The 13,416-nt window shown below is 39.8% G+C and overlaps 1 pseudogene; it reads left to right on the top strand.

Moving 5' to 3' along the window:
• LOC110194754 (maestro heat-like repeat family member 5) overlaps nucleotides 1-13,416 on the top strand; it is a 162,798-nt pseudogene that overhangs the window by 50,364 nt on the left and 99,018 nt on the right.

Here is a 13,416-nt window from a genome sequence, read left to right as displayed (position 1 = left end):
ATCTAGTCCACTTGAACAAGGATTCCTGAACAGGAATTCCCCAGCAGCATACCTAGCAAATGGTCATCCAGCATCTCCTGAAGGCCTTTGGTGATGAGAAACCCATAACCACCCAAGGAAGCCCATTCTACTTTGGGGATAGACCTGAAAAGAAATTTCTCCTCATATAGAACCTAAATATACTTCTCTGCAACTCCCTCGTTCTTCTATACCCCCTCCTACTCCCCCCCTACCCCGTCCACTTCTCCTGGGTCTGCTGTCTGGGGCCAAGCAGAACAAGTTTCATCCTTCCGCCACATGACAGCCCATCAGATACTTGAAGACAGCTCTTCAAGTCTCCAGGTGATATCCCCAATTCTTATTCCTTTTGTAACATGGTATCCAATGCTCTCATCACTCTGGTAGGCCTCCTCTGAGTATACTTCGAAGTGTGTCAAAGTCCTTCCTAAGATGTAATGTCCAGATAGGAGTAAGGACTGGACCTGTGATTTCATTATTATAGGAAATTCATGCTTGAGAAAACTTCTACCAATGCAGATTGGTACCTTCTCTATAACGTATACTCTTAAGGAGTCTCCTGGGGATACTGAGAGGTAAAGTGACTTGCTCAGCATCATACAGCCAATTTATGTTGGTGGCAGAACATGAACTCAGGTTTTTTTTCTTTTTTTACTTTGAAACCAGTTCTTTATATGCTATTGCAAGTCACAATATCTCTCAGAACATGATACTCCAAATGTAGTCTTACCTAGACAGAGTATAGAGAGACAATCAATTCCTTCTTTCTGGATATTATGCTTCTCCTAACAAATCCAAGAAATACATTAATTAACTTTTTTTTTGGCTTCCATATCATATTCAAATTCATCTTCTAAGTCCCCCAGATATTTTGCATACAAACTTGTACTAGTGAAATTGATTTTTTTGACTCATATGTAGGACTTTACATTTATCCCTATTAATTGTCATCTGCACTAGATTCAGCTCTTCATTCTAGCCTGTTAAGCCCAAAGGTCACCTGATTCTATCACCCACAGTATCCCTTCTTCAAATATCTGAAGGATTATCATGATGAAAAAGAGCACCTGTTTCTAGCACACTGACTTCTAGAAGCAAATGGGAATTAGAGTTGTAGACTTATACTGCTGCAATATTGTAAAGACCAATCCTCTGCCCTGCCACCTGGTAGATTTGTGAGGTCACTGCACCTCTGGTCCCTCCCAGTCTGACTGTTGTCACAGCTCATCTCCATTTATCTGTGCAAGTTCCAGATTTCTCTGTTCTATTTTCACTTGTACACTTTGATAAAGGGAGGTTACCTTATTTTTAGGACAGAAATGGATCCTTCCTTGTGTCTTCTAAAGGAGATCATATTATTACATGATCTTAGGCCATCTAAAGAGGTGAAAAGAGATGGATTAAATTGTTGCATCTGAAATGCCTCTCTTCCCATCCCCATCCCAGGCTCCAGGGAGCTCCTGCTTTTGAATTAGTGTTGTCAGGGAATACCATGAACATCCCAAAGCATGGACTGGTATCTCTCTCCTCCTCAGATCCAACTCCAGTTGCTCTGGAGTACGATGTCTGGGAATCACAGCTACTCCAGGTAAGCATGGTTGAAGAACAGGAAGACGGTGAGGAGGGGTGGGGCAGGGCAGAGATAGATTTCTGAGCTACACATCCCTCACACTCTCCATTCCCCATCTGAGTGAGTGGATTCTTTCCCCAGGTTGGAGAAATGTCTGCCCACTCACTTACAGAGAAGACCTGGAGAGAAGAACTTAATCTTGAGATCAACAAATATGAATGCAGATACCCTAGGCAGTCCTCAGAGAAGGTCAGTCTTCAGCATCAATAGCTGATCCTTCATCTGACTTTAGTCAGGGTTCTATAGGCTCAGGAACTCAAAGAAATAAAACAAGGCTCCCAAAGAAATTTAGTAATAAAGTAAGGATTTTAAGAATTCACTTACTGTCCTTAGATTCAATGTTTAAGAGAGATTTATTCACCTCTCAAAAAATATGGAATCTGCAATTTGAGTATACTATGCCAGAATCCCAGGACCTCAGAGTTGCAAGGGCCTTCAGTGGCCATCTAGACTAACCCATACCCAAATAAATGGGCTTCTAGCGTTGGCTTGATTATTTTTCAAACCTGAGCCTAAGACTTCATACTTACTCCTATTGAAATTCATCATATTCAATTCCGTCTAATAGTCTATCCTGCTGATATCTTTTTAGATCTCGATTCTGCCATCCAGTGTGTTATTGCTCTTCAAAGCTTTGTGTCATCTGTGCCTTCCAAGCTGATGTCAAACGCCAATCATTCACCCTCTTCTGAATCTGCCCGACTATACCATTACCTAGCCCACCTTTTCCATCATGTCCATGAGAAATGTTTGAGAGACTTTGTCTAAAATCTAGGTAACCTATAGCAATAGCATTTCCCTGTCAAAGTAACCCTGTCAAAACACAGAAATGAAGAATCTTGCCATTTTTTTATATTGATGCTTTTGGTGTTTTAAAATAAAAAAATGCCATAACTTCCAAATAACCCCCTCCCCCTGTCCCCACCCCTACACATAAATACCCTCTAATGGTACAAAGAAGTATACTTCAGAAAAACAAATCCACATATTGCCCATGTCTGGGACATATGTCTAATTCTGTACCTGTAGTCCCCCACCTCTCTGCCCAGAGGAGGGAGGTATGTTTTACTGTCAGCTGAAGTCACAATTGGTCACTGATTGGAGTGATGAGATTTTTCAGTATTGCTTTCCTTTACATTATTGTGGTCATTGTATAAAGTGTTCTGCTTCTGCTAATTTCATTTTATATCAGTTCATAGAAATCTTCCCAAATTCTTCTGATCTCATATTTGTCATTTATCATGATATAGTAACATCCTTACACTGTAATCTGTTCTCTCACTCAACAAGAACCAATTTTGTTTCTAGGGTTTTTTTTGTTTGTTTGCTTTTTTGCTACTATGACTATTTTTGTATATATGGGACAGGCTGCTTCTTTGTGATCATGGCTTCCTTTTTGAGGTGTATACTAATTATCCCTTTAATGATGCAGTCTCAAATTTTGCAGGAATTTTGTCAAGCCCATTGACCTGTTATTCTGTTCTCTTCCCTTTTTTGAAAATTGGAATATTTGCTCTTTTCTAGTCCTCCAGCACCTCTCCTGTTCTTCAGGATCCTTCTTCTCCTTCTTCTTCTTCTTCTTTTTTTTTTTTTTAGGCAATTGAGGTTAAGTGACTTGCCCAAGGTTACACAGCTAGTAAGTGTCAAGTGTTTGGTCTGAGCCAGATTTTAACTCAGGTCCTCCTGACTTCAGGGCCTGTGCTTTATCCACTGCAGCGCCACCTAGCTGCCCCACCTTATTCTTTTTAAATAATTCATTGGGCCTCCACAGTCGTACTCTAATGGCTAGGAATAGTGTAGATGCCAACACCGATGGCATGGAGATGATCCTGGGTTCTTGAAAGTTCTGCTAGCAGGACACAGGCTCCGGGAAGCTCTCTAATACTAGAAGGACTTTGACTCAAACATTGGCAACTGCTTTTGGAGCTGAGTGTAGAAGGGTTTATTACCAGTAGGAAGCTGGCTACTTACTCAGAAATTCTTTGGCCATGACAATTGACAAATCAAAGACAAATACAAAATGACTTTGACTTGGGTGACTAGTGACGTATTTCACTTTTGTGACCCACTTCATGGTCAGAGGTACTTCTAGTGTGTGAAGCTCTAGCTATGCAAGTGAGGCTAAGTGACTGGCCAGGCCCTTGTAGAATGTATTACTGTACGTGGAAACCACAAGGAAAACCCCATTTGGGGAAGTGCCTTTCCTAGGTAGAAATATTTTTATTAAGTATAGTTTGTTCTAATCCTTTTTGTTTGCATATTGAGTTAGTAGTGTTCTTTGAAGTATAGTTGCTTATGACCTCATAGTTTGTATGCTAACCTTTGTAACTTTTAATAGAAACCTGACTGGCCTTTGTCACTTCTTCTGAGTGACTCTATGATGAAGTAGCTTCTTCCAAGGTCTTATTCAGGATAAATACCATAACTGGGTAGGCTGTCTATCTTGAGATAACAGCCAACCCCCAAGTTTATTCCATATGTGTCATCCTTAGGCTAATTATGAGAAACTCAATTGTAGGACTTCTCCTCTGCCACTCCAGATAACTATAACCTCTTTTTAAAACTGCTGAGAGTGAATATGTTCCCAAATTGAGTTGGCTGAAAGACCACTCACAAGTTTAGAAAAGACTGGGAGCTCAGCAACGTGTATCCTTGTCAATTAGCATTCCCAAATCTTTAAACCTCATCATGAAGCCAGATCTCTCTTTGAACTTCCTGTCCTTCCGTGAAAGGGAATAGAATTTATAGAGTTAACTCATAAAAAATACATGTAATCCAGCAAAAGAAACTCCTGCATGGGCCATGCTCAAAAGTGAATGGCTCAGGGAAGCTGGGTGGTGCAGTTGATAGAGCACTGGACCTGGAGTCAGGAGGAACTGAGTTCAAATCTGGCCTCAGACACATAACACTCACTAGCTGTGTGACTCTGGGCAAATCACTTAACGCCATTGCCTAGCCAAAAAAAAAAAAAAGAGAATGGCTCATTCTTCATTTTAAGTCCATCATATCCTTAGCAAGAGATAAGTGCCATGCTTCATTGCTTCATCTTTAGTCCTCTGGACTCCATGTTTTATCATAGCTCTAGATCAAATTGTTTTTCTCTGTAATGTTATTGTCATTCTGTCCTGGTTCTTCTCACTTCATTCCTTACCAGTTTATACAGATCTTTCCAGTTTTTCATAAAATTGTTCATTTTGTAATTTTGATAAGACAGTATTGTTCCATTACATTGTTGTTGTTGTTCAGTCTTTTTTAGTCATGTCTGACTCCTCGTGACCCCATTTGGGGTTTTCTTGGCAAAGATACTGGAGTGGCTTTGTATTTCCTTCTTCAGCTCATTTTACAAATAAGGAAACCAAGGCAAACAAGGTGAAGTGATTTGCCCAGGGTCACCCAGCTAGTAAGTGTCTGAGGACATATTTGAACTCAGGAAGATGATTCTTCATGACTTCAGGCCCAATACTCTTATCCACTGTACCACATTATGTTAATATACCCCAATTTATTTAGCCATTCCATAATAGCGGAGCATCACCTTAATTTTTAGTTTGGGGCTACCATGAAAAGAACTATTATAAATACTCCTATACATATGAGTTGTTTTCTTCTTTCTTTGATCTCTTTTGTGGTATAAGCCTAGTAATGATATAGCTGGGTCAAAGTTTAGTGACTTTTTGGTCATAGTTCCAAATTGCTTTCCAGAATGGATAGACCAATTTATATCTCCACCAAAAGTGTATTAGTGTGCCTGATTTCCAATAGCCCCTCCAACATTTGTCATTTTTTTCTTTTGTCGCATTTCTGCTATTATTATTAAGTCCTTGTGAAGCTTGTTGAGTGACTGCAATTGGAGAGAGTATTCTTTTTAGAGTCCCCTTGTTTTATTGCTCATTGCTCCTTTCTTCTTGCTCACCTGGGAATCCCACTAACTAAGCAAGCAACAGGTGGCTATGATGTGTTGGTTTTGTGTGGCTCCAATAAATCTTTGGGGCTGTTTTGTATACAGGCAAGTTGCCCAGTCTTTCAATGATTAGGTCAGGGCTGACTTTCCATCAGTTCTCTCTGGTGTATTGCATGGATCCTGAGATTCCTTAGCACAACTCTATCACTTTCTTTTTTTTAATTATATTTAAATTTATTTTAAACTTAAATATAAAATAAGAAAAGGAAAAATATTGCCATGTACACAGCAGAACATGAAATAATTCAATATAAAGCAATAAATTTCCATTTCAAGAAAACCTATGTAATAAATACTACACATTATTTTCAAAACTGTCCAGCTTTTCCTTGCTTCCTTGTATGTTTCCTTTTGTCCTCTGCTATGTGCTTTTTACTTTATTTTTTCCCCTTCCCCCCCCTCAGAAGGCTACAATTAAGCATGGAGATACACACACACACACACACATATACATAGATATCCCTATATATATATATACATATGCATAGATATCCATATATACATACATATACATAGATATCCATAAACATACACACATATACGCTCAAACACATATACCTAGGACTGCATTATGCTTATTTCCACTTGTCATCTGTTTCTCTGTAGGTGGGTAAGCCTCTTCCTTTATAAGTCCAAGTCTTTCCATATTTTTCTAAATCCACCAGCTTATCATTTCCTGCACTAAAACAATATTCCAACCTAATCTCATTCTATCTGAGAGATTATCTATGAGAGATTTTCCCCAATTTTTCTGCATTACCTCTATTCTTGGCTACATGTGTTTTATTTATACGGGAAAATTTTAATTTAAAATAAACAAAATTAATCAAATTATCCATTGTACACTTCAACACTGCTTTCACCTTATAATATTGTTTAAGGTCTGATACTACTGAATCTAGTCCCTTCACATCTTTTCCCCCTGGTTTACTTGAAGTTCCTGACCCTCTGCTCTTCCAAATGAACCTTGTTATTATTTTTTCTGATCCAGTAAGATAATTTTTAGTAATTGGGATGGTACCACATAAATAGATTGGTTAGATAAAATCATCATTTTTTATCATATTAGCTTTACCTACTCATGTGCAATAAACATTACTTCAGTTATTTAGATCTAACTTTGTATAAAAGGTGTTTTGTGTTTATATTCATATAGTTCCTATGTCTGTTTTGGCAGGTATGCTCTCATATGTTTTATACTGCCTAGTTATTTTGTATGGTCTAATACTATTGATTAATATGGCTGACAGTAGAGTTTCCCTATTTTTTCTTTTGATTAAATCGGACTTTAACTTTGTCTGAGATCATGATTACTATCCCTGCTTTCTTATGCAATAAATTCTATTCCTGACCCTTATTTTATGTTTGTATGTATCTCTCATTTTTATAGCATTTCCTAAAAGCAACATATTGCTGAATTCAAATTTTTAATCAGCTATCAGTTTCCATTTTATGGGTAAATTCATCCCATTCACATTCTAAACTATAATTACATGCTGTATATTTTCCTCCTTCCTATTTTCCTCACTGTCCTTCCCCTCTTCCAAGAATCCCTCCTTTATCCTCTCCCTCTACCCTTATCCCCTTACCCTCATTTCTTTCTGAATATAGAAGACTTTTATACTCTCCTAGATATATATGTATTGTTCCCTCTTTAACCCATTGCCAATGAGAGTAGGGTTCCAGAACTACCCATCCTCCTCCCCCCATTTAATCCCTCTGCATCAGTTCTTCCTCTCCCACCTCATTTGTATGAGATAATTACTCTTTTTGCCTTTTCCTACGTCATTTTGCTTTTTAGAATTACATCATACTCAGCTTTACCCTATTCTTTCTTTCAAACTACCCAATTACTAATGACAATCATAGACAGTGTACATGTCCATGTATAAAAAATAAATAATTTATCCTTATTGAGACCCTTGTAATTAGTCTTTGATCTTTACCTTATATTTCTCTTGAATCTTGTTCATCAAATTTTCTATATAGTTCTGGTCTTTTTGCAATAAAATCTTGAAAGTCTGTCAATTCATTGAATGTCTATTTTTTTCATTTAGGATTATACTTAACTTTGCTGGATATGATAATTTTGGCTGTAACCCAGTTCTTTTGCAATTTGATATATGATTTTCCAAGACCTGTGGTCTTTTAGTGTAGCTGTTGTTAGGTCTTGTGTGATTCTAATTGTGGTTTCACCATATTTGAGTTGTTTTTTTTTTCTTGTTGCTTATGATATTTTCTCTTTAACCTGAGGGTGTCAGAATTTGACTATGATACTCCTGTAGGTTTTCCTCCAAGGATCTCTTTTAGGTGGTAATCAGTAAATTTTTTTCTATCTCTACTTTCACCTCTTGTTCTAACACTCAGGACAATTTTCTTTAATTATTTTTTGCACTATTGTATCAAGATTCTTTTTTTGATCATAGCTTTCAGGTAGTCCAGTTATTCTTATGTTTTCTCTTCTTGATTTGTTCTCCAGATAAGTTGTCTTTCTTATAAGATGTTTCACATTCTCTTCTATTTTTTTCATTCCTTGTATTTTGTTTTATTATTTCTTGGTCTCTTATAACTTCACTGGCATCCCTTGCCCAATTTTAATTTTAAAGGAGTCATTTTCTTCCTTAAAATTCTAGATCTCGGGGCAGCTAGTGCAGTTGATAGAGCACCGGCCCTGGATTCAGGAGGACCTGAGTTCAAATCCAGCCTCAGACACATAACACTTACTATCTGTGTGACCCTGGGCAAGTCACTTAACCCCATTGCCTAAAACAAACAAAGAAACAAAAAGATTCTAGATCTCCTTTTCCAGTTGGTTGACTTTCTTTTCATAATCTTCTTATTTTTCTTGGATTGTTCTTACTTTAAAATTTTTTTCCTCTCAATCTCTCTCATTTGATTTTTGAAGTCTTTTTTGAGTTCTTCTATGAATTCTTTTTGGGCAGATAACCATTTGACATTACTCTTTGGGGTAGGAGAGGCTTTTTTTTTTTTTTTGCTTCAGTATTCTCCTCTGAAGATGAACCCTGGTCTTCTCTATTCCCATAGTAACTGTCTATGGTTAGATTCTTTCTCCTTGGCCTGCTCATTTAAAAAAAAATTAGCAGCTTATTATTATAATCACCACTAATCCTTGGGTATGGGGGATGGTGCCTTTGCCCTCAGGTCCTTTTTACTGTTTTTTTCTTTTTATATTTGTCCTGGGCCCAGCCTCTGTACTCCTTCCCCCTCCAAGCCACAGCTAGGGCTCTGCTCCCTGCCCCCAGTAGACTATGCTGGAGATGTTTTTGTTCCATGAGAACCCCGCAATGTTCTCCACTGTGGCTTGGAACAAAGACCAAGAACTCAGCTCTCCTGTAAATGCCCACAGCCAGCAGTGTCCCCACCCCACTGCTTCTGTACTCACCATGTATGTGGTTCCTTCTCACCCAGGTCCATGGTAGCACAGCTGGGCCTCGTGTCCCTTGTCAGCAGAGGGTCCCTCAATCTTCCCCTGCTCAGACATCTGACTCCTTACACTGTCCAGGGGGTGAAAATTCCTGTGGCTGAAGTTGAGGCTAACTCCCAACCCAGCTGCCCCCAGGGCTCACTGCTTGCTATTTCAGCAAAGCTAGCCTGGAGGTGTTTATACTTCACTTGGGCTGAACCTCAGTCCTGGGATCTTTCTTCAGATCTTCTCTGGTTGTCCCAGGAGGCCACTGTTCTGCCCCAACTCTTGATTATTTTTGCTGCTCTATGTTGACCCTGAGGAGCTATTTTGTCTTGTTTGTGAAGGAATTTTTGGAATTTTCTGACCTACTCTGAAATCTTCCCAGAATCTTCTGAATTCTATCACTCTCCTGAAGATCTTGACAATGAACTTGGGCTCTAATCCATTTCTTGCTTCTGACTGAGCTGAGGTCATAGCTAGGTGACACAAGATGGTATTTTACCTAAGAGGTTGTGTGCCTCTACATGCTTTTCATCTTCTGAAATGCCAGAGTACAAAGCAATAGGTAGCCCTGACTACCTGGCCAGCTATGGTGAAAAACCTATGGCATCATTCCCATAGCATTGAGTGCATGCACCAGAAATGCCACATGCTGGACCCATAGTGCCATCTGCTCAAGCCTCAAAGTCCCCTACAGGTTCAGCAAGGTGAGGTCAAATCACTCTAACTGTGGCTGTCACTGAGGATGGTATGGTTCTAAACTGCAGTTTGCTTCCATAGACTCTGCCTTGGTGAGGGAGGATTCAAGCCATAATCAGAGAACTACTTCTCCCACAACACCTTAGTAACTCTGCTCACAGTCCACTACTCTGGGTACTACCTGCCCTTGGGGGCAGGTCCCCTCTCTTGGGATTGATTGTAGTACTGGCATATATAAGCCTTTCTCAGAGAAGGTGGTCTCTTGATGTGCAGATTCCCCCCAGACAAAACCTCCCTGCCATGGAGATATTCTTTAGTGACACCATTTCATTTTCCCTTCAGGGGTGAGACTCACCTAAATTCCCCATCATGGTCTCTCCACTGTTTATTTTTAATCCTATTTTCCCTCAGTCCTTCTTCCCCATACATCCTTCTATTAAGAGAATAATCAAATTACTGATTCTATTATTACCATTACATCCCATTTGTCTTGATTTTTGTCTTGCCACTGGACTTAGATGACTCTGGAAGAGAGTGAGGCTGACAACTTTTCACAACTCTGCCTTACTTAAATCCAATTCATGCGCAAGTCAAGACATTACCCCGTAATGTCATTGGAACTCTTCAAAAACTCTGTGGAAGACTCAGAGCTTGGTCAGACATCAAAGATGCCAAGGTCATCCACTGTATCCCAGGCCATCACTGGTCATCTGGACTTCTGTCTTGCCACTGGAGTCCAATGACTCAAGAAGAGAGAGTGAGGCTGATGATTTTGTGCAACTCTGCCTCACTTAAATCCAATTCACACACAAGTCAAGACATCACCCTGTGGTATCATTTGTCATTTTCCAGAATGAAGGATGAACAACAACAATCAGTCAATCAAATTAATATCCCTTCTTTGCTCACATCTGGTTTAGGAGGGTGTACAACTCCTGCTCCTCTCTATCACTTACATCTTCTCTGTTCATCCAATTTACCACTGTGTTCTCCTTCCCGCAGAAGATATTGATTCAATTATAGGGGTGCTGGGGATTTAATTTACAGGATTAACTCAGCTCTTTCTACCCTTTTACTTCTCTTCAAAAGTATCCTTATATTTTTTAAAATTATTGCTGTCTTTTGCTTTTACATCACCTACATTTCCCGATGCATCCCTCCTTCCTTCCCTCAGAGAGTTTCCCCTTATGATAAAGCATAAAAAAGAAGAAAAAAGAACAGTTCAGCAAACCAACCAGCATATTGAAAAATTCTGGCAGTATATATGGTATTCTGTCCCCATAGTTCCGCCCCACCCCTCCCCTGCCTTTCATGTCTCATCTTTGGAGCCAAGCCTGGGTATTATAATTGCAGCATTCAGTTTCAATTATTCTGTTGTTCTTTCTATTTACATTGTTGTTTTTGTTGTTCAGTCATTTCAGTCCTGTCTGACTCTTTTTTTTTGGGGGGGGGGGCTAGGCAGTGGGGTTAAGTGACTTGCCCAGGGTCACACAGCTAGTAAGTGTTATGTGTCTGAGGCCGTATTTGAACTCAGGTCCTCCTGAATCCAGGGCCAGTGCTCTATCCACTGCACCACCTAGCTGCCCCCTGTTTGACTCTTCGTGACTCCATTTGGGATTTTCTTGGCAGAGATACTGGAGTGGTTTGCCATTTCCTTCTCCAACTCATTTTACATATGAGGCAACTGAGACAGTCAGGGTTAAGTGACTTGCCCAGGGTCACACAGCTAGGAAGTGTCTGAGGCCAGATTTGAACTCAGAAAGATGTCTTCCAGACTTCATGTCTGGAGCTCTATCCACTACAGTACCTCCACTACAGTACCACCTAGCTGCCCCTTACATTTTGTAGTGATTCACATGTAATAGGGTGGACTCATCATTTGGGAGGTGGAGGGCAGTCTTTCCAGCCTGTACAGATATTATCTGCCTGCTTCTAATCCAACCATATAGAAACTCCGGGAACCCAATTTCTGGCCATGAGATTCTTAGGTGTCATTACTGTGTGATGACAAAAAAAAAAAATCTTCTAATTCACTATGGAGTCCGAAATGATAACTCAGGAGTTGCTGAACTGGAATTGGGTGAATACAAATGGTGTCATCTGTCCATCTCTCATTCTCTTTTCTTTGTGGCTTCAAGGAAGCTAGACTGTTTTGAACTGACCTGAGAGCCAGGTGAGGAGAAGTGGAGCTGGTTAGTGTATATCCCTTCTTGGCCAATGGCAGTGGTGAGCCCATGGCCATCTCTGTCTCTTTCCAGGCAGCAACCTTGTGTCTCAGAGATCCAAAGTTCCTTTAGAGGTCCCTCTGATGACTGGATTCAATGGCAGAACCCAGTGGCCACCACAGCAGTAATGGCTGATGACAGTGAAAGTACCTACAGATGGATTTGGGAAGAGTTACCTGAGAACAACAAAAGTTTCAGGGAGTGGCACCACTCATGGCAAAGAGAACTTCTAGCTGTGGACTCAACAGAGATAGTGATGCTCAGGATCCATCTGGGCTCCACAAATAGTAGTACACAAAACAATACTTAAAGAGGACTCTATGAAGGGAGAAAAGGACCTCTAGGACCAGGAGTTGGGACATTTTTGCCACAATGTTCTTTACATGTGTGACTCACTGACATTATACTTTAAGTCTGAGCTCATTTTTCCCAGGGCAAGAGGAGAATACACCTACTATTTGGAGAAGAATATCTTATACCATTTATTCTTGCAATAACTTCTCAGTCAATCCCTTTTCTAAAAGCTAATTGGTATCTACTACCTAGCTGTTAAAGAGAGTATACTGCTGGGGGTTCATGACTGACAGTACTAGAACCCCAGCTACTCAGGGTTACTCTTAGAACTCTGAGGGTAAAAGTAGTAGCTGTACCCTATGGGGACTACGAAAGGTGAATGTGAGTGCCCAGTGGGGGAATGACCCCAGAGTAGGTACTAGGTTGTCATGCTCAGCAAATAAACATTGATAATACATGCACTAGACACAGCACAACATAAAGCATCACTTGGCAGGCTGATTCAGTGACCATAGCTCTAAATTATATGCAGGATACAATACATACACATATCTCATCACTACATGCCTATCAATAAAAACAAAACCACCAGCTTAAAACAATAACATCAGTAGCTTTCCTAAATAACAAAATAAAGCAACTAAACTGGGTGCACATAACTGATAGAAAACTAAACAAAATTATGAGGCAGCTACATGGCGTAATGGATAGAGCACTGACCCTGGAGTCAGGAGGACCTGAGTTCAAATCCTGCCTCAGCCACTTGACACTTACTAGCTGTGTGACCCTGGCAAGTCACTTAACCCCAACTGTCTAGCCAAAAAAAAAAAAAAAAGAAAAAAGAAAAAAGAAAAGAAAACTAAGCAAAATTAACAACAAATGTAGTTACATGATGGGCCTAATACAAAGTCAATAAGTATAACAAGAAAATAAAATAAAAGCCTTCACATAAGCGAAAGTTATCTCACACAAACCAATTTGATTTCGAAAGAAAACACGCTGGAAGGCCCATTGTTCAATTAGAATCTGATGTAAAATAGAAAAAAAAATTCTGATTTTCTCCTAGTGGATCCCTGAAAAAAACAGATCCGATATCAAGTGGCCAGGATGGAGACCATCTCCCATCAGTAAATGTGAAGCCCCCTCCCACCCCACCCCCAGC

This window comes from Phascolarctos cinereus, unplaced genomic scaffold (assembly GCF_003287225.1).
Source record: "Phascolarctos cinereus isolate Bilbo 61053 unplaced genomic scaffold, phaCin_HiC Scaffold_8;HRSCAF=390, whole genome shotgun sequence".
Lineage (NCBI taxonomy): Eukaryota > Metazoa > Chordata > Mammalia > Diprotodontia > Phascolarctidae > Phascolarctos > Phascolarctos cinereus.
Note: the sequence above shows the minus strand (reverse complement) of the source record. Positions and strands in the feature narration are given on the sequence as shown.